The 21,682-nt window shown below is 40.0% G+C and overlaps 2 long non-coding RNA genes across 2 annotated transcripts in view; both read left to right on the top strand.

Annotated features, from left to right (window-relative positions):
* The window catches only part of LOC135785514 (uncharacterized), a 387,186-nt gene that overhangs the window by 361,058 nt on the left and 4,446 nt on the right, over positions 1–21,682 (top strand). The gene's annotated exons all lie outside the window — the stretch shown is intronic.
* Positions 12,078–20,987, top strand: LOC141281433 (uncharacterized). The gene is made up of 3 exons (XR_012335763.1): positions 12,078–12,641; positions 17,074–17,266; positions 20,836–20,987. It is a non-coding gene; the product is annotated as an uncharacterized lncRNA (long non-coding RNA).

Genomic DNA, 21,682 nt, shown 5'->3' with positions numbered 1-21,682 from the left:
GCTTTTATCAATGAAAGCTCTGACCCTGCTAGCATTGGCCTCAGTGAAGAGAGTAGGGGATTTACATGCATTCTCTGTTGACGACTCGTGCCTTCAGTTTGGTCCTGCCGCCTCGAGTGTAACATTGAGGCCCAGACCAGGCTACGTGCCCAAAGTTCCCACCACTCCTTTCAGAGACCAGGTGGTGAGCTTGCAAGCGCTGCCTCCGGAGGACGCAGACCCAACCATGGCTTTGTTGTGCCCCGTACGCGCACTGCGACTCTACGTGGATCGCACGCAAAGCCTCAGGACCTCAGACCAGCTCTTTGTTTGTTATGGTGGCCAGCAGAAAGGGAAAGCTGTCACTAAGCAGAGGATGTCTCATTGGATAGTTGATACTATCACCCTGGCTTATAATCTTCAGGGTATTCCTTGCCCCTTTAATTTGAGAGCGCACTCCACACGGAGTGTTGCCTCATCTTGGGCTCTAGCTCGTGGTTCCTCGCTAACAGACATCTGTAGAGCTGCTGGTTGGGCGACACCTAATACGTTCATTAGATTTTACAGTGTTCGTATCGAGCCTGTATCCTCTCGTGTTCTTTCCTCACCAGGGAGGACACGGAGAACAGACTCGCAGGTCGGCTTGCAGCCTCCAACTGATGCTTCATAACTGTGTCAGTATGGAAGGCCTTCAGAACAAAAATGCGTAATGGTTTGAATTGTTCTTCCTCCGCTGCCTTGGCAGCCTTTGTTGCGGAGCATTGGCTGTCAGCCTTCACTAGCTGTATCCTCGCGAACCTACGTGTTGGCTCGGGCTCCACATTGTGTCCCATCGGGTTCCTTTGTGAGTATTTTTCCGTGGGGTTAATCCTACCAGCCCACGTTTCCCTTAGCAGAGCACTGCTTTGCTTACACAGCCACGGCTGTCTTTATTTCTTATCGTCCACCATTAGCCCTTAAGAGGGGCGGTGGCTTCCGCAGCGTTCCTATCCCGCTCAGGTAGGGCGCTTCCCAGTCGCTGGCACTTCTGTGGGTTAAAGGAACATCTAGTGCCCGGCCTTTCTGCCCTATCTTATTTCTCCAATTTCCCCGAGGGGATTTTGGAGGATTTTCTGCAGACACTGGAAGAGGTCAGCCCCTAGTGGCCTTTTGGTAGGGATTCCCAATTCGTCGGTCACGACGTGACGTCGTAGTGACCGACTGAAAGGGAACGTCTCGGTTACGGATGTAACCCTCGTTCCCTGAAGGAGGGAACGGAGACTTCACGTCCCGTCGCCACAGGTGCTGCCACCTGCTGTTACGGCCGGTCACACTTTCCGGCTTTCTCAGCGAAAAAGAAGCTAATTTCCCTATTTGCACCTGCTGCTTATATACGCACCTGGCGGGGCGGCGCCAGCATTATGCAAATATCTCAATGCCAAGTTCATTGGCGTTTTAGTAGTATTCGAAGCAGATTGGTCTCTCTAAGCGAGTTCCCAATTCGTCGGTCACGACGTGACGTCTCCGTTCCCTCCTTCAGGGAACGAGGGTTACATCCGTAACCGAGACGTTTCCACACACCAAACTTATACGACGCTGGCGCATCCTCCAACTGTGGGCAGACTTCCTTTTCTCTCCCACTTGCCATTTCTACACGTAACATAACCCGCAGTACTTATACTCCAAACCAGTCACCTCTTCTTTCGCGCGAAAGGGAAACACGCTATCTGAGGTCACATACAGGGCATGAGACTGCATTGCGCATGCCATGGACCGTTGAACCGTGCGGTACACACGCGCTCCGAACCGAGACAAGCGAACCGAACGGTTCGGATTTTTTTCATGGACCGTGCCACCCCTAATATATATACAACCTCAAATCAGAAAAAGTTAGGACACTGTAGAAATTGTGAGTAAAAAAGAAATGGAATAATTTACAAATCTCATAAACTTATATTTTATTCACAATAGAATATAGATAACATATCAAATGTTGAAAGTGAGACATTTTGAAATGTCATGCCAAATATTGGCTCAATTTGGATTTTATGAGAGATACACATTCCCAAAAAGTTGGGACAGGTAGCAATAAGAGTATAAAAGGTAAATTTACATATAAGGAACAACTAAAGGACCAATTTGCAACTTAATTGGCAACATGATTGGGTATAAAAAGTGTGGCAGTGTCTCTCAGAAGTCAAGATGGGCAGAGATAGCCTATATTCTATTGTGAATAAAATATAAGTTTATGAGATTTGTAAATTATTCCATTCCTTTTTTACTCACAATTTCTACAGTGTCCCACTGTAGTGTCCCATTATATATACATAATTTTTGTATTTATTATTTTTGTTTGATTAGCTCACTGATAGCATACGAAAGATTTAGCTCCAAATTGAAAGTACAATTAAAAGGTACAAGTAAAAAAATTAATACACAGGAACATTGTATTGTACTTTAAGTGCAATATATTTATATTTATAGTATGATGTTAAGTTCACTTAAAGTAAAGTTGAGTAGTAAACTACTAGTTAACTAAAAGTATAGTAAAAGAAAACTTGCAAGTATACCTGCAGCACACAATTAGTAACTTACTAGTTTACTAAGAGTACACTAACAGAACACTTGCATGTACACTTTCAGTATGAGTACAGTAGTTAACTAAAAGTATAGTAAAATAATACTTGCAAATATACCTGCAGCACAAAATTAATAACTTACTAGTTTACTAACACTAAAGATTCTCCATAAAGATAATATACATTTGTACACTACATATACTTTCAAAATTTACTTAAAATATACTGTTTCTAAAGGATGCTAAATAATGTATTTTATAAATATGCTGTCAGTGCATTATTATAATGATAATTTTAACAGATAAAGGGCCAGATTTACTAAACAGGGCAAATTAGCGCATGAGCGCAATTCCAAAAATGCGCTGATGGGAGTGGTGATATCTGCGGGTTATTTACTAAAAAAGCGCTAATTAAATAACACAGGCGCAACAGCTGATTTCCATAATGACCAACCAATCTACTAAGAGCAGCGCAAATTAGCGCATGGTTGCAAATAAGCAGAGATGATGCTCCTGCAGGTGCATGTGATATACAGGCCGATAAATAAAGGCAGAGAGACGCGTGAACTTATCTGGTAAAATGATCCTGGAAATCCTCTCCCTTCTACCATGCAGTCTCTGATTTCTGCGATGTCTCCTCCTAGCAACAACAATTGCAGCCATTTCGAGCGCAAAATGATTTAAGACATGCTTTTTTTCGGCGTTAAATAGTCGCGCAAATGCCATACATAACACATGCGCAAACATTAGTAAATCGCGTTGCGTGAATCATTTAAATAGTCTCCTCCCAAAATGTTTGCGTCTGAAAGGGAAACTCCTAGAAATGCATATGCAATCAGGTCAGTCGCAAAAAGAACTAGACCACACCTTTTCAGCGCTAATGATCCACTGCGCGTCTTTAGTAAATTCCGACATCGCTATTTACCGCCAAAATGATGGTTTACGCTGGCGCAAGCGCTTAGTAAATCTGGCCCAAAGTATACCTAAAATAAACTTTAAAATAAGTTCAAATTAGTATACTTTAAAAATTGCACAGAACTTTAACTCCAAGTATATTTTTTCAAGTATACTTTAAGAAAATATACTAAATTATAATTATTTTGAAATATGTTAAAAGTTTAATTGTAAGCAAATATGTTGTAAGCATACTTTCAATATATTCAAATATGGTACATTTCTTTCTAAGTATATTTGTAATGTACTATTGCAAAGTTAAATATACTTGAAATACAATAAAGTATATTTATTTTTCACCAGGGCTATTCATATGGCTTTTTGCAGCTTTCTTGATGTAGCTTTCGTTGTTGCATTTTTACTTCATACTTTTAAGTATATGTCAGTAAACAAGTATAGGCCAAATATACTTAGACATTTCGGTCAGTATAGGTCAAGTATACTTTAGTACAATTTAAGTATATTTCTGAGAAGTACCTAAAGTACATTTTAGAGAAGTACATAAAAAGTAAACTGAAAGTATACCTTCTTATTTTAAGTTTAAAAGAAGTATACTTATAGCACACTTCAATAAACTTATTTTTCTTAAGGGAAATCAGTAAATTCAAACTTCAGATGTCATTAGATGTTAAGATAGTAGCCTGGATTTCATATACAAGGTCACATATTTATGTATCTTAGAAATATACTGTAAATAATAATGTGCATGGACATAACATTTAATCATAAAACATTCTCGTCAGGTCTTCTGTCTTTGTTTCCTACACTTGTCTCTGCAAGCAGTGCCTTTAAACCTTAGAGGTTCCTCTTTGTTGCCTTTGTTTCCTGTCCCGAACACCGTCTTTTAAACATCTGGACACCACTTCTTCCTCTCCATGGTTTCTCTTTGTTGCTTAAGGATCACCTTAACTCTTTCACCGCCAGCATTTTTAAAAAAAGTTGCCAGCCAGCGCCAGCGTTTTTCATGATTTTCACCAAAGTTTAATGCCTTCCAGAAAATGTTCTTCTTTAAATAAATAAACATACAATATACCAAATAAAAGAACAGACCCTCTGCTTTCAAACAAAAAAAACCGTTTCATCCTACCTTTAGTGGTTCTTTTGCAATCAGCTTTTGAATATGGGTAGGTTTTTGCAAAAACACCATATTTTGAGCAAAAAGCAGAGATAATTCCATTTTTATGACGGACTTTTCATAGAGATTATATTCAGAGCGATCTTTAAAACAGACACGGACATGCAGCAGCTTGCCATAGGGCAATACTTCCGGTTTTAAAAAGTTGCGGAAGGGCGCTACCTGGTGGATAATAGCGGTATTGCGGAAAGACGGAAAATCTCGTCATTGGCGGGGAAGCGTTTTCTCTTAATTGACGAGATATCTCGTCAATGGCGGGGAAAGAGTTAATGGAAACATCCAAAAAAATTTATTAATCATACAATCACATTTTTATATTTAAATTGTATAATTAATTACATTAATATGTAGCGATTCAGCGGGAGGAGGAGAACGGCGTTATTTAAAACACCATAAACCTCCGACCGAAACACTACGAAATTTAAGTGCCTATGGCAAACATGAACAATCGTGTATATTGGATAGATAATCAAAAAGTGGACCCACAAAGCATACAGTACTTTACGTAAGCATATAAAACATCTGGGGCCTCATTTATAAAGCGTGCGTACACACAGATTTGATCGTAAAGTTTGCGTACGCAAAAATCCACGGCAAAGTCCATATTTATAAAAACTGTCTTTGACGTGGAAAAGTGCTTAGCGCCACGTCAGGGTCTGGGCAGACGTGCGCACTTTTGCTTGTCTGATTGCTGCAGGTTTTTGAAAAATAAGCCAATCTTGCTGCTTGAAATTTGGTTTAAACATTGAGAAGTGCTCTTTTATATGTCTGTGACATTAATTAGGCATCTGGAAACTGCTCGGCTGCGCACAAGTTCAAGTTCATTTGCGGTTTATGAATCACACGTACGCATTTTTGATAAATGATCGTAAGATCAAATGTAGGATGTTTTTTACGCAGCATTTTATAAATGAGGCCCCTGGTCTACTGTGTTGTTGCATTCCTGAATGTCTGGCTGTGCATTATAAACAGTGTTAATTCTTCTTTGCATCCTCAGCTATACTTAAACATGAGTGCTATAGGAGGAATTAATGCAAATGTCTTGAAAATTATACATTTTATTGTTAGAGATATCTAAAGATAACAGTCACCCACTTGCTTACCACCAAACTGTGTTGAACAAGTGCTTGCATCAGTGTTCGTGTCACGGCCAAGGGGCTGGCGCTACTATGCTAAGCCACGCCCCTTCTCAACTTCCACCTCGAGGAGGTCCCCAAAGCCAACCCAATGACCAGACAACACGAGAAACAGGTAAGTATTAAAACAATCTTTATTAAATATTTAAAAGGTAGCAGGGAAACGGGGAAGGGAAATTAAAACTAATGTCTCTCTCTCTGCCCTCCAGGTGGGCCACGGGCAGGGAACAAGGGGGCAACGAAATGTCCAGGACCCTGAAGACCACGGGGGGGGGGGGGGGACGTAGGACTCAGGCTCCAACCTGGGCTAGACTACCCGTGGCGCGCTCCTTTGTCCTCCTGGAGGCAGAATCAAAACTAGATGAGTGTTGTAGATCTTTATTGAAACTGCGTACCTGGGTCTCCCTGGTGTGGGCTCTTCCTTGCGTTTTCACAACGTTTTGTCGAGTCACTCAATGTTTCTCCTTTCTTCTTTACAGGTAACAACTTAGGCCCAAAGCACAGTTAGTTTGCTTCACAATGGCTCTCACCTCTTGGCTGGACTCAGCGTACCATAAGTACAGGTCTCGTTCTGTTGCTCCTCAGAATAATCACTCTCTCTCCTCTTCTCTCCACAGGTATCGACTTGGACACAAAGCACAGTTAGTTTGCTTCACAATGGCGCTCACCTCTTGGCTGGACTCAGCGTACCATAAGTACAGGTCTCGTTCTGTTGCTCCTCAGAATAATCACTCTCTCTCCTCTTCTCTCCACAGGTATCGACTTGGGCACAAAGCACAGTTAGTTTGCTTTGCAATGGCGCTCACCTCTTGGCTGGACTCAGCGTACCATAAGTACAGGTCTCGTTCTGTTGCTCCTCAGAATAATCACTCTCTCTCCTCTTCTCTCCACAGGTATCGACTTGGACACAAAGCACGGTTAGTTTGCTTCACAATGGCTCTCACCTCTTGGCTGGACTCAGCGTACCGTAAGTACAGGTCTCATTCTGTTGCTCCTCAGAATAATCACTCTCTCTCCTCAGGTTATTCACTTTCTCTGTCCTTCCCTCCACAGGTATCCGCCTAGCGAAACGCCTGATGGAGGAAGTCGTCCCTACGTGGCGTCGGGGGCGAACCCTCTCGACGGCTGTGCGGTGGCAGGGGGGTGGGAATACTCAACGTCTCACCGGGCCGAGTGCTTCCCTCTCCTCGCTGCCGTCGGCGTTCGAACTCTGGACAGGGGCGCCCCTTTGTAGAGGCCACGGGACGATGGAGATCCCTTCACCTCGCTCTCTGCAATAATAAACTCGCACAGTATACAATGTTAGTTGTCACAAATCGTACTCACGATGCTGCTGCTTCTCCAGCTCTTCGTTGGTGCTCACACCACCCGCTCAATGTCTAGGCGGGACAGAATCGTCTTGGGGCGCCGTGCAAATCTTATAAACTCTGAAACACGCTCACAACATATGCAGGATTAAATTTAGCTAGGGCCAACAGCCTCTTAGTCTTCCTGGGGCGAAGTATGTGAAAGCGGGGGTCTGTCAGACAAGACACACAGCAATCCACAGCTACCCACAGCAATATACAACACCACGTCAAACTTAAAGGTTTTCACAGCACAAAAGACTCACCCACCACGCTTAGTGCACAAAAAGGACTCCCGTCTTTCTTTACTTCACTTCAGTCTGAGCGGCAATGGATAATGTGGCCCAGCTGATAATGTCGTCGTTGTGTCTGCTTCAGTAAAAGGAAACCTCCACTCGGCTCACCCACCACGCTCTAATAGGGGTAGGGCCGCTCTTGTTGTCCTGAAGAGAGTTCTAGCATACACCAGGTCAGTATAACAATCACTTGCATTTGCTCTGGTACTCACAGCGTTTGTTGATTTAAATATCCCCTTTCACTTCGTCTCAATCAGTCATGCGTTCGTTTTCCTTGTCACCTTTAAGGTTTGTAATATCCTCAACATTTACTGCTCAGCCTGTGAGAGAGAGAGAGTTTAACAGCCACAAGACATAACGTACCAGCGGGCACAACACAGTGCTTACACACACCCAAAAAGAACTCAAAGGATCAACGTTTCAAAAAGAAAAACCTCCAGTGCAGTGCTCCTTTAACTCACAGCCCCGTCCTTTTCGCCTTTCCTGGCTGCCGCACTCTTTCCTCTCGCTATAAGCGCTCTTTTGGATCAACGGCGCCCTCCGGCTCTTCCAAGGACGGGGCGTGTGGTTCAGTCTGCCCTAGGCGATAAAAAGGAGCTCATGCCCGAAACAACTCTTCTCTCGTTTCTGCTTTCCTTGGACCTTTTATGGGGCTTGTCTCTCTTCCCTCCTTCAATCACGAGTTGCCAGCTTAATCTGTAACACCTGTGGCTCATCTGCCCGTGATCTGTGTTGCCAGGGGGACCAGGAAGTAAAATGTGTAGTTAAAAATTCTGTCCGGGCGGAACCTCTCCTCTCCGTTTTTGGTTCCGCCCTAAGTCACCTTGTGACATTCGTGTAATCGAGTAAAGTATAACCTTATTCACACAGCACTTTGGTCCCAGAAAATATCCGTAAAATTGGCAGAGAGGCATTTGTGTGAACGCAAACATGTGCTGTAGATGTTCTGGGATTGTTCCAGGAAAGAGGACCTAGTAACATTACCGTAAGATACCTGGAAAGCCCTCTTTGTGAATGAGAAGCAGAAACAATGGCGTAGTTTTGATGTTATGGTTCAGCTCTTTAAAACAAAGGTCAGAAAACTGGACTGAAGCAGAGATCAGGGAGCTCGTCACTATCCACGCTGAAGCAGAGATCATTCAGCAGCATAACAGTTCTAGCGCATCAGGCACTCACATGAGCGTATATTAAACAAAATACATGTGCGTCATCGCAACAAGATATACCGTTCAGCTCTTTAAAACGGGGGTTTAAATGAACATTATCCAGCAGCCATATCACCCTGTAGCCCAAGACAGCTTGCCCACTGAAGCTAAGCAGGGCTGAGCCTGGTCAGTACTTGGATGGGAGACCACCTGGGAAAAACCAGGTTGCTGCTGGTAGAGGTGTTAGTGAGACCAGCAGGGGGTGCTCACCCTGTGGTCTGTGTGGGTCCTAACATCCCAGTATAGTGACGGGGACACTATACTGTCAAAATGCACCGTCCTTTGGATGAGACGTTAAACCGAGGTCCTAACTCTCTGTGAAAAAAATCCCAGGATGTCCTTCGAAAAAGAGTAGGGGTGTGCCCCGGCATCCTGGCCAAACTTGCCTATTGGCCTACTAATCATCCCCATATCTACTAATCGGCTATATCACTCTGTCTCCTCTCCACTAATAAGCTGGTGTGTGGTGGGCGTTCTGGCGCAATATGGCTGCCGTCGCATCATCCAGGTGGATGCTGCACATTGGTGGTGGTTGAGGAGAATCCCCTGTTCATATGTAAAGCGCTTTGAGTACTGAGAAAAGCGCTATATAAATTATTATTATTTATTAATATATTATTATTAATTACATTTACATTCACGATGAGAAATGTCTGCAAACTGGACAGAATTCAGGGGGTTTCAAATATCCACTTTGAAATTGGGTTAATTCAAGGGCATATTAGAAGAGCGAATCACACATTCCATTATAGTCTTATCATAAACAAAAATGCAGTCTTCTGCAGAGAGAAATAACCAATAATAACAAACCTTCAGACACTGTGGATAAAACCAATCAAGTGCAGGACTTTAAACACATCATGTGTCTTTACGGCATAAACACAGATTCCGGGAAATCATTGGCAGTGTGAATGAACCAAAAATCAAATGGTCTTGGACTAAGTTTAAGTATAATATGAATGGGCACTTCTTCAATGTATCGTGTCTAACAGATACCAAGTTGCAAAGTTTGTCTCACCTGTGGGCCACAACACTTAGTTCTGCCCTAGTATATGCCTTAGTCCTCGGTCTAGATCTCACCCAAACACTGTAAACGGAGCAGAACAGAAATGTTAATTTGTAAGTAGAAATGATAAGTGGCCCAGATTTGTTCCAGAATGTATTAAATGAAGTTAACATGGCCTGCTTTGTCTAAGATAAAGGATAAAATGCACCGTAAATAAAAGACATTTTAAAAGGGTTGAGTTGTCTGAACCAAGTCATCTTGTTGCTTTGACGTCTTTGTTTTAGTTTATCTTTACCCTTCTGCTTGTTAACAGCACACATCATCAGTAATGTTCATTTATCACTTTATGCATTACTTTATTATTTTATTAATGTTAAACACACCTTCAGGATCGTCAGTGTACTTAAATAGATAAGACTGAGCAGTGTTGATTTACCACCAGGGATTTTGATCTGTAAATGAATTCAGTCAAAGCAACAAGATGACTGTCTGATGACTCGAATGAGTTAAAGGATTCCTCCTCCACCCAAAATAAAAATTTACTGATTATTTACCATCATGTCATCCAAGAAGTTATCTATTACTTTTTTAACAGAACACAATCAGAGTTATATTAAATAATTTCCTGGTTCTTTACATTTATATATTGTATTTATATTTTTGCTTTATAATGGCATTGACTGGGATCAATGTTTTTCAAAGCTCAAAAGAATATCCATCCATCATTAAAGTAATCCATATAAAACCCAGTGGATTAATAAATGTCTTCCGAAGCAAAACAATACGTTTGTGAGAAAAACTATTCATATTTATAGCTTTTTGTGATAGAGACAAGACATTTACAAAGTTAAAAAGACAATTTAAATATGACAGCACGTGTTATCGCATTGGATGTTATGCATCTCATGACTAGTCGTAATATGAATTGTGATGAAACGCAGTAGAGACACGTGAGAAACAATGCCAGGGCCCAGGTCAGGAAACAGACGGATCGGCTTAACCGTCCATCTGTTAGCTGCCGTGATATGTCAAGACCACTTATATCCCAGCACTTCGAGTCAATCTTACCGAAATATCAGCACATTTCAACTGTATCTGTTCCCTGAACAAATAAATACAGGGCACCGCTTGTTACATCTGGTACAAATCTGATTCAAATAAAATTAGAAAACAATACATTAACAGATGAATCTCGAATGTTAAAATTCTGCCTTCTTAACATTAGATCGCTTACCAATAAAGAACCTATTGTCAATGAAATAATTACAGACCAAAACTTAGATGTACTCTGTTTAACAGAAACCTGGCTTAAAGCAGACGACTACATTAGTTTAAATGAATCCACCCCACAAGACTATTATTATAAACACGAACCTCGATTAAAGGGGAGAGGGGGTGGTGTAGCTACAATATACAACACAATTTTTAAAGTAAACCAAAAATCTGAGCTAAAATTTAAATCATTTGAAGTAATGTTGTTAAATATGGAAATAACTGATCGTAACCACAAACAGCTTTCTTTTGCTTTAGCGACAATCTATAGACCACCGGGCCACCATGCAGATTTCCTTAATGAAATAGCAGATTTCCTATCTGAGCTTGTAGTCACTGTAGATAAAGCTCTTATTGTTGGTGATTTTAATGTCCATGTGGATAACCCAAAAGACGCATTAGGACGTGCGTTTATAGATGTTCTAAATTCTCTCAATATTAGACAAAACGTGACAGGGCCAACGCATACTCGTAAGCACACATTAGACTTAATTCTGTCACTCGGACTCAATATTAATGACGTCGAAATATCACCTCAGAGTGATGCAGTTTCTGACCATTACCTTGTGTCATACACAATACTTCTAGATAGGATCGGCTACTGTTTAAACTGTTTCCAGCAGTTGTTTTTTCTGCGGGTTAAAGATTAAATTATTTCGTTGCTTAGTTCTTGGTATTTGGGCTGTGAATAGTCAGTGGGCTTTTGGGCTAGTTTTGAACATCCATTCGGATGGTTTTGATATGCGAGTCTGGCAACGCTGGCGGTGTGCTTGTGCAGACTGTCGGTTCGGATTCTATATAATGTACATGTAAACGAACATTTAAATCAGATTGCAGTGTTTAGGGTGCATGTAAACTGTATCGTCGTAACTTTCAATCGTATTAAATTCAGTCGGATTGACAAAATTTTGTGCATGTAAACAGAGCCATTGTGTAATAGACAGTTTGGTCCACTAGAGCACGGTTTTTTCAAACTGGGGTCCCTCAGGTTGTGGTCTAATGTACGTTAACACTGCTGCCGACTTGAGCTTCCAAAAAAGCTCAGGCCGCCTGGTCAAGGACATATGTCAATAAGTACGCGGAAGCTTGTTGAAGCTTTGGCCGCTCTGAAGTCTTTGTCACCATGAAATGTTTCTTCGGAATCAGAAAGCGAAGAATGTCTAGGCTATATTCTGATTGGTTGCTGGTGTTTTGCTGCTGCTTGCCGCTGAACCCCGTCATACCTCATTACCATAAAGTTGAGCTTCTTTCAACTTTTTGATTGATGCTCTGGTCGCTCAAAACGCGACGCCGATGGATTTGACGCTCCTTGCAGCTGATAGAAGTCAGCTTTCATTGTAAATGAATGACTTCCGGTAACTTTGGAAGCTCAAGTCGGCGGCGGTGTGAACGTACAGTAAGAGATTCCCCAGCAAATTTCAAGGGAAAAGACAAATCAAAAATGGTAAACGTATACACAGTAGTAGCAAAGTATTTGAGTTTGTAAAAAAATTGCTGAAAACATAATTACAATGTTTCTTTACAAAATATGGATAAAAACTTTAGGAAACGGGTCTCTCGCTAAAACTTTATCATATGGGGTACTAGCTATCATACCGTTAAAAAACTCCTGCACTAGCAATACCTGGGTTTGTAAACAGCTGATAGATGTGCAATTTTTCATAATCATTATTTAAAATACTGCTGACCTCAACACTCCATACACTTCTTTTTCAGATAGTGGATGATTCACACTCAACTGCAAAGCAATGAAAGGTAAGACAGAACCTGTTTTGTTTACATTCACTTGCTTAACCCTCATGTGTTGTTGGGGATGTTTTCATCCACTACAGAGTTTTTTTTACTCTTAATTTGGCCGTAACTTTCTCTCTGTTTTAGCAAATTGAATGATTTTTGGTGACAAATCTTATATTTACATATATTTTAAGAAAATGCTTTGAAATTTTTTAAAAACTCAACGATATCCCGTGGGCAAATTTACTACCCTTTCGTGTTGTTAGTGGATGAAAACATCCACTAAATTCAACGGGTGTAAAAATTTATCAGAATAATATTTTTTCCAAATTTTTTTTCATAAATCTGTTAATCAACCTCAGTACTGATCAAAACTACCAAATCTTCACAAAAATTCCATGATTTTAACCCTTTAATTGCCAAGTTTATAAGGTGTGTCACTGATTTGGGGAAAAAACACACACAAAATGACAGATTTTCAATATAAACAGTGATTGTAAACTGGATTTTTGTTTACCATTTTCAGAGTCTTGAAGATGTCTAAGATTGGTAAAAACATTGGCTTTGAAACATTTTTAGTTTTTGTGTAGCATCAGTTTTAATTTTTTTCTCCCTCATTTATTGTTAGTGGCTGTTTTTGCCCCATTGACTTCCATTATAACCACATTTTTTGATTGCAGAGCTATGACACCTTTTTATCATGCATTTTTGAATGTTGGATTTTTTTCCTTTTGCAAAGAGGTCAAATTTGTAATTTTTACAGTTTATCACCATGTGGCACTATTAACCCTTTAGTAGCCCTGTGCAAAAACAAAGCTTAATTTCTGACTTGTACATTGAGTTATATGAAGTGTAACTCCATAATAAAAGCATAATATTGTGTGTGTGCTGTGTGTGTGTGTGTGTGTGTGTGTGTGTGTGTGTGTGTGTGTGTGTGTGTGTGTACCTGGTAATTATCACGTTGTGGGGACCAATTGTCCCCACAAAGATAGGAATACCAGTGTCTTTGTGACCTTGTGGGGACATTTTGATGTCCCCATGAGGAAACAAGTTTATAAATCAAACAAAATGATGTTTCCTGAAAATGTGAAGTAGGAGAAGGGTTTTTGTGATGGTTGGGGTTAGGGAAATTTTCTGTAAAAATCTTCTCTGCATCGGATTTACATCATTTATTATGAACACAAAAACAACTTCAAATAAATTGAACAATGAAGCAAGAGTAGAGGATGGATGGAGAACTAAACAATCAAACTAACTTTTAGTGTGTATGTGTGTGTGTGTTCAGTATTTCCAGCAGGACTTGCAGCATATCACTTGGTGCTCTCTGCAAGTGTGTCCACCACAACAGATGCAAGTGCTGACATGTTTGTTCTTTGCACCAATTGCATGTTCCCCTCTTCACTCCTGAGCTGCTGGTGTCTGTGGATTTGTGTCTGGAGAGACAGCTGCAGGAGACTGAATCTCTCTCACCAGTGCAGTAGCAACTGGTGGGCGAGGGTGATGCTCTCTCCTCAATATTGCTGCAGAGATTTTCCCAGGTCTTCTAGGAAAGACTTCTCCTAAACAGCTTTTCACCTCCCTCGTGCATGAGTTGCTGTCCCTCCAGACAAACTTGCAGAGAGCACCAAGTGATATGCTGCAAGTCCTGTTGGAATGACTAAACACTTATGTGTTCATAATAATGATGTTCATAAATCTAATGTCTAATGCAGAGAAGATTTTTACAGAATATCTTTTTTTCATGCACATACACACACACACACACGCACGCACACACACATACGCACACACACACACACACACACACACACATACGCACACACACACACACACACACACAAATATGCTTTTATTATGGAGTTATACTCCATAAAACACAATGTACAAGCCAGAAATTAAGCTTTGTTTTTGCACAGGGCTACTAAAGGGTTAATAGTGCCACATGGTGATCAACAGTAAAAATTACTAATTTGACCTCTTAGCAAAAGGAAAAAACAACAACATTCAAAAATGCATGATAAAAAGGTGTCATAGCTCTGCAATCAAAAAATGTGGTTATAATGGAAGTCAATGGGGCAAAAACAGCCAATAACAATAAATGAGGGAGAAATTTTTTTTAACTGATGCTGCACAAAAACTAAAAATGCTTCAAAGCCAATGTATTTACCAATCTTTGGCATGCCCAAGACTGTGAAAAAGGTTTAAAAAAATCCAGTTTACAATCACATTTTATATTGAAAATCGGTCATTTTGTGTGTGTTTTTCCCCCAAATCAGTGACACCACTTATAAACTTGGCAATTAAAGAGTTAAAATCATTGAATTTTTGTGAAGATTTGGTAGTTTTGATCAGTACTGAGGTTGATTAACAGATTTATGTAAAAAAATTTGGAAAAAATATTCATCCGATACATTTTTATAGCCGTTGAATTTAGTGGATGTTTTCATCCACTAACAACACGAAAGGGTAGTAAATTTGAACAATGCACAAGGGTTAAAGGGATAGTTCACCCAAAAATAAAATTAGGGAAATTGACCCACTCTCCTGTTGTTACAAACTTGCATCATTTATTTGTGCTGATGAACACAAAGGAAGATATTTTGAGTAATGTTTGTAACCAAACTGATCAGAGGCCCCATTGACTTCTAGTATTCTTTTTCCTATTATGGAAGTCAATGGGGCCTCTGATCAGTTTGGTTACAAACATTACTCAAAATATCTTCCTTTGTGTTCATCAGAACAAAGAAATGTATCCAGGTTTGTAACAACATTAAAGTGAGTAAATTGTGACCATTTTGGGGGGAACTATCCCTTTAATTTAGAGGTGCCCAAACTAGGGCCAATGACCTTTAATTTGGCATGGCATGCCACGTGAGATAAGGAAACATCATTGACGCAGATGTTCATATTTATAATTAAACAGTTTTTAAAATGTAATTTTTTTTGTTTTATTTGTACATTACAAAAATGTAAATTGAAATATAATGCAAGGAATTAAAATGAATACATTTATTTTTAATGTACATGGATACTTGAAGGTGTGCATCATGAAACTCAACGAACTCAGGTACCCTGCACTATAGGCTAATAATGGGGAGGTCAAGGGAGTGGCACACAGACAAAGGAAAATGTAAATGTAAAAATGATTGGCAAAATTACTTTCTCAATGATTGGCAAAATTATTTTCTCAGTTACCTTTGAAAATAAAACTGTATTAGTTATGCATAAACAGTAGTGCTGTGTTCAAAATATTGATACGAAGATACATCGTCATGAACGCCCGACGATGCGCGCATATATACCTCACCTTCCGTATCGATTCGGATGCACTTTTGAAGGTAGCATGACGAATCGCTGTTGATCGAAAATACGCATATGACTCGTGGAATATGTAGAGTTAAAGTTAAAGGGCACACGGGTCTGCACAACTTGCAAACTTCTATTAAATACAGTAGTATTAGGTTTGACTGCATGTGTATACATATATTCATAGATATAGAATAATTAAATGAGAGACAAATATAATGCTTAGAGTAAGGCACTATATTTGTAAATCTGCTTTAAAAAAAACTTTATTTAAGTATTACTTAAAGTATTTCTACGAATTACCCCAAAAGCTAATAAATGAATGTCAAACACACAACAGTTACAACACTGCTTATTCAATGTATAATAAACAGATAATAATAATAATAATGTAACTAAATTCTGAACAAAATGTAATTCAAAATATTATAATATTGTGATGTGCATCGTATCGTGGCCTTGTATCTGGATATGTACCGTATCGGGAAATTGTTGGCAACAAAGTAATGTTTGCTTATTTATTTTTTAAATATTAGAAATGTATAAATTAGGAGAATCAGGGCAACTTTAATTTTAATATATAACACAGCAACATTTACTTTAAACTCTCGCCTCTTAGTCAGGTTGGATTTTTGTCCCTTGGTAGAAAAAAGTTTGGGCACCCCTGCTTTAATGTGCAAAAAAGTATATTTTAGACAGGCAGTAAAAGTTAAGAGAAAACAAAACACAATTCTTTGTTTGTCTCTTAGTTGTACTGAGCAAAATTAAAGAAGCATAGGTTTTGTTCTTATTACTTTCAGGGCAACAAAAGATTCTACAAAGTTCTCCAGGCCTTTAAGGGCAAAGTCCACCCTTACAAGAAAATTATGTTGTCATTTACTCACCCTTATGTCCTTTCAATTCCATACACTTATGTTACTCTGTTGAACACAAAGAAAGGTATTTCTATAATACCTAGTAATATAAACAGATTGAAAGATGAACAGAATGTAAGGTTTTACTCACAATATTGAAGATTGACATAATGGTAAATTGGTAAATAATGTTTATTTTGGGGTCATCTGTCCCTTTAGTTGTTACACTATTGTATTTAAAATATTTTTCCAAGGTGGGCTGGCCTGTTATTATGTTTTTTTTATCTTTACAGAACACATCTGTCACTAAATTGAACCCAGTCACCTTGGATTATGCCCAAAAGTGTATTACAAGAAACTCACCAGAACTGTGATGGACTCCATTTCCACCTTAGAAAAAATGACAACATGCTCCGTCACAGGGAAAAAAGGGACCACTGGTGAACAAAGACAGAGTCCTGACAGAGAAAGTGAAGCTAGTAATAGGTAAGGATGTTACAATATTGTGAGTTTTGGGCAAATTATAGTTTACCAACTTGTTTACACAAATATTATTCTTTTTAACTATTACATTCCTATTCTAATGTTGCTTTTCCATTGCATAGTAGGGCTGTCACTTTTGAGAAAAATCAAATTCGAACGGTTTCGAATATCATGCAATGTATCCGAATATATTCGAATATCTAGCAACCCATGGCATTTTAAGAACCGGATGGTTTATTTATAGTTCGAATACGGATATTTCACGTCATGTTCGAATGCATATTCGAATATCGAATAAAAAGTGACAGCCCTATTGCATAGTACCCCACGGTTTGGTTTAGTTTGGGTCGGGTCTGCTTACTTTTTGGAGCTTTTCCATTGGGTGCTGTACAGAGTACCCGATACTTTTTTTCGTACCACCTCGGTTGGGGTTCAAAGCGACCCGAGCTGATACCAAACGTGATGCGAAAACACTGTAGATCACTGATTGGTCTGAGAAAATCGCGTCATCCTATAATGTAGATTAGCTTTACCTGTGCTAGCTTGCGCTGTCTCGAGCAAACATGTTGTCATCTGTGCTCTGCTATAAGTTCCCAAACTCCCTTTTAGCGATGAAAAACATCCACAAGTTGAGAATCAGGAACACCATAAAAGTTTTTTCCAAACTTGCAGTTTTTGGCAGAACATTCACATCGAGCACTTCAGCATTATATGCTTAAATGCAACTTCATTGAGGCTCAGCGGAGCACCGTCTACTGACGCCGCGGTGTTTGAACAGAAACTGTCATGTGAGACAGAGGTAACGTTAGTGATAAACGCAATGTGCAAACATCTATTTGTGGTGGCCAATTTTAATTTTGTGGCGGACTGAGAAAATAATAAATGTATGGAAATGTACAATGATGCTCTCACTTGTATGATGTCACAGTCTGCAGCGCAAATATAACGACACCCCTATAATCCCTCCCACTAGGAAGTGATACTAAACTCGATGGAAAAGCTAACCACGCCAAGGTGAGGTGAGCTGACCCGACCCAAACTAAACTAAACCGTGGGGTACTATGCAATGGAAAAGCGCCATACGTGCAGAGTAAGATCATACACCAATACAAATAACAATACTTACTAGGGTTGGGTATGAAGAATCAGTTTCATTTTAGAACCGATTAAAACTTTAAAGAACCGGGGATTCGTTACGATGCACGCATTTTGATTCTTTTGATCGATTCCTGACTTTTCTCATGCATTCTCGCATGGTGAAACAGTAGTGAGCATTTTATTGTTGTATCTACCTGTATATGCCAGGACCTGCGACAAGAACAGGTGTTTCATTATGCACATGCATAGTTCATCATAATCAATATTTAAAAGTTGTAATGCTAACCAAATGCTGCCATAACCACAAAAAATAAATAAACCCACACGATCATGGTTTCATAATCGATCGTCGATGCCACATTCGAGTGGCCATTCCTACAAAGACCATACAACTAAAAACAGCTAATCCCAGTGTTTCCCATACATAGGCTCTACTTGGGCGCTGCGCCCAGGTAAATTGCGACCCGCCCAGGTAAAAAAAAATCACTTTACGAATTTCCGTATTTTCTGAACTCGACTGGATGACCCGTGTTTTGGAGAGAGAGAGAGAGAGAGAGAGTGCGCGAAAGAGAGCGCGCGAGAGAGAGCGCGCGAGAGAGAGGTGGGGGTCGGGTGACCGTGAAGATGATGCACGCGTCATAAACTCATCATTCAGCGCGGCAAACTGGATCAACTGCAGCAGCACATACGGAGCAGCCAGGGAACACACTGCGACCAAAATGGTCGCATATGCTTATGTGCATATGTGTTTATAGCATCTAAGTTGGCTTCATTTTGCGTGCAAGCACGTTGTGTCTCTCCGGTTGAGTGTCCGTTCACGTGCTCTCTGTTTCTCAATGAATTGGGCGCGACGCGAAGCAACCTCAGTGTCACATTGTATCCTTTCATGTTTCTGAACTTGAGCAGAGTTTTACCATTAGAGGTCTTTCTTCACTGAGGACGCGGGACCCGTACGGTTCCGGGTTTATATTTTAAATGGTCAGATGGGTCCGGGTCGGTCCTAGTTCATTACTTCGGGTCCCAAGTCTGATTAATATTGTGTGTAAAACCCGAGTCGATCGGAGAACGGCCGTGAGCGCTACCGCGCTAAAGCTCGAGTGCTGTTTTAGCGTGCCTCCGGTTTCTATGGCGATAGCAACTGGCTCTTGTCACGACCACGCGCCGCTTCATTTTCTTTATCCCATTTTTTTAATAATCTTACTATTAATATACCATATCTTTACTAAAATCTAAACAGTTTGCACAGAGATTGTAGCAAAAAGCAGTGCTAATACTGAATGAGCAAAGCTCTAGCTGACTCAGGATATAAAAAACGCAAAGCTGTAATGTAAAGTCTGTCATCGGGACAGCAAGTAGACTTTTAAATCTGAAATAATTAGTGGATTAAGCTTTTTTTAATTGGCAAAAGAGAAATAGAAAGCAGAAGCAGTAAAAGTGCCTATCTTAGGGGCCAGTCACACCAATAGCGTTTATGGCAGTTGCAGGCGCCTTTTTTGAATGATATTCTATGGGCAGGGCGCGTTTGCGCGCTGTTTATGCGCGCCGAGCGCCTTGCGGTTTTTTGCCGCCTGCCGCGGACGCGTTTTTGAAGGAGCGCTGAGAGCGGAGAAGCGCCCGACGTCATTCGTGTCTTTCCATTGTCCAATCGAATGAGGGGAGAGGCGGGCCTTACGTTGTGGCGAGGGAAGTTTACAGTTGCTTTGAAGAACCGGACTCCACTCGCTCACTCTCTCCTGCGTGTTTGTGCACCTCTCATCCTCAAACAAGGTCAGAGCAAGCGTCCTCTTTTTAAAGTTTCTGCTGATATGACAGTTAACAGCAAAAGAGCGCTCACGCTTCAATATTTGATTGACAAGACAGCTGACTCGGTGGTTGCTTAGCAATATGAAAAGCCGCGTCGCACTGCTCTTTTTTTAAAAAAGGCAGTGCGTCGCGCCTTGCGTTTGCAAGCGTTTAAAGCGCTTTTGGTGTGACTGAAGCCTTATAGAAGTTATTAACATTATAACATCAGTCACATTTATAATCTATAGACCTGCACTGTCTATATAGGCTATAGTATACATTGTATATAATTGAGTTTGATAAAAGGGGTCATCAAATTGCTTCATATATCAGTGCAAAAACATAAAGTGTTTTCGTGGTGCTTTGACAAACAGTGTCAGCTTTGTTTATGGCAAAAAAAGTTTGGGGTGGTTAGATTAATGAACTATAATGTGAAATTAATATGAATGTTTTATAAATCAAAGTATTGTGTTGTGTCACACATTATTAGTTCTTTGTTACATGTATAGTAGACCATTTTTTGTCGGTGGATAATAATGATTGCCCTTTTCACCAGCTACCACCACAAGTAAATTTCAGATCTGTGGGAAACACTGTAATCCTGAAATTCAAAAAGAAAAAGTAAATGCTATCGAGAGAGACTGATGCTTGTACTGCTCTAATCTTCTTTTTTTTTTTTTATCCTAAAACAGGGAGCCTGCTGGAAGAGAATCTGAGGACTGATGCACATATAACAATGGACATGCATAAAGACACATCTCTAACAATGGACATGCATAAAGACACATATCTCTCTCTCTCTCTCTCTCTCTCTCTCTCTCTCCCACATACACACACACTCAGATATACAGTTGTTGTTGTATGGACAGCATTTTATTGATACTTGTTTTTTTTATGAATATGTTTGGATACTTCTTATAATTTTCTGTATGTTTGCAAATAAATTCTCCATTTGAATCAGTTTTTCCTTACAGTAAAATGTGTCTTATGTCAAAGTCACGTTGGTGCCTTTATTTTATATCACTGACATCTTAGCAAGATTATAGCTTACCCTTGGGGTCAAAGGGTGAGTTTGAGTCCTGGGTTATGATAAGCAATTGTATGGCCTACTTTATATACTTTAACTCTCAAGTTCACATGTAAAAAAATACGTGATCACATGAGAAACCCATGTGATCACATGTGCATAATGTGATGACAATTTTTTGTGCTTCACATGGAAATTCACATGTGATTCACACAAAAGTGTTTCAAAAGCACACATTTCCCATGTGCAAAACACATGTTCTGCATGTGATTCTAACATGTTTTCATGTGTCACATGTGATTTTAACATGTTTTCACACAATAAATTTCACATGTGAAATATGTGCTTTTGGAACATTTTTGTGTGAATCCCATGTGAAACACATGTGATCACATGTGCATAATGTGGTGACCATTTTTTTTTACATGTGCCACATGTGATCCACTAATTTCACATGTGTTTCACATGGGATTCACACAAAAATGTTCCAAAAGCACACATTTCACATGTGA

Source organism: Paramisgurnus dabryanus, chromosome 22 (genome assembly GCF_030506205.2).
Source record: "Paramisgurnus dabryanus chromosome 22, PD_genome_1.1, whole genome shotgun sequence".
NCBI classification, from domain to species: Eukaryota; Metazoa; Chordata; class Actinopteri; order Cypriniformes; family Cobitidae; genus Paramisgurnus; species Paramisgurnus dabryanus.
This window is presented reverse-complemented; position numbering and strand designations above follow the sequence as displayed.